Below are 1,323 nucleotides of genomic sequence, written 5' to 3' on the forward strand. Positions count from 1 at the left end.
CCCAGCGAAGTCAAGCAACTCCATGTTAAACAGTTAGGCATGGACACTTGGTTATTTGTCTTGCTTGGTTACCATGCTGAAGCAATCTTTGATTTACAGTTTGGCTGGAAACGGAAATTGATTCCATGTTGTATTCTCCACAAACGACGCAGGCGGCTCGTAGTTAGTCATGGTCGTCCTGGAGATTTTCATGGCCTCAAATGACCCTCCTCTCGATGATGTTTCAGGATTTTTCAGACCGCACTCTTTGATATTCCAAGGAAATCAGCAATGTTGGCTTGTTTGTGTCCCTCCTGTCGGTGTGCAAGCACTCTTTGGTATATTGACAGTTCCGTAGGGAACTTCTGTGTCAAATTCGGTTAAAAATTATACAGCCTTTTCTGAAAACGTGGACTGCATACAGACTTTAAGCAGGAAAAGGACAACACAGCAAATGTTTTGCCTTTTTTAGCGCCAAACAATTGTTAAGCATGAATTAATTTCACTTGGCTAACTGGGACTTAGTATGTAATCATTGCATCTTGTCAAAGTTGATTACTGATATGTATAAATATGAATAAAAAGAGGAATGTGTCTGAAAACAAAATTATTTCAACTTCATGGGCAACAGTGTATACGTAAACTGCCTGTCAGTTTCACTGCCTTAGAAGCTACTGCTAAAGTTAAATTGCGTACGAGTTGGACTTTCACCGTGAACTTTGTTTGGTAGTAGGGGGATGGCTGAAAGAGAAGAGACCTCAGAAGGTTGATGCTTTTTAAGGAATAATCAGGGCAATGTTTATCCTCAGTTATAATGTTACTGTGAGGCAATGGGCCCCAGTCCTGAATAGATATTCTACCCCAGAAACAGTTGTTTTTTTTCAGTGTTATCTATTTCACTGACATGGAATACAACTGCCTCACCCAGACTTTTCATCATGTATCAGAAATATAGACCTTAACATTAACTTGCAAAACAAATACTTGTTGCTTACATACTTAGATGAATGTCATCCAAACATGATAAGTTATGAAATATTCCCGTGACATCAATAATAATAACAACAACAATGATGATAATAATATGGTCGATGTTTATGCTGCGGTGTTTAATGCACACTGACCTTGTGTTATTTCTGAAATTCAATGAGCATTAGAAAATGCATTTGTACCAGTTACAAGTTCATGAAATACACAGTTCATGCTCTGGCCACAGGACAAACGTCATACTCTCGTTCCACCAGGAGATGTCGCTGTTGCACGCACATAAATATTACACCTGTTCGCCACTCACTGACTATCAGTGTTTTTAAAATGACCTGTCATGTGACCGTGTACCTATGG

The sequence above is a fragment of the Sparus aurata genome, chromosome 18, assembly GCF_900880675.1.
Source record: "Sparus aurata chromosome 18, fSpaAur1.1, whole genome shotgun sequence".
In the NCBI taxonomy this organism is placed as follows: domain Eukaryota; kingdom Metazoa; phylum Chordata; class Actinopteri; order Spariformes; family Sparidae; genus Sparus; species Sparus aurata.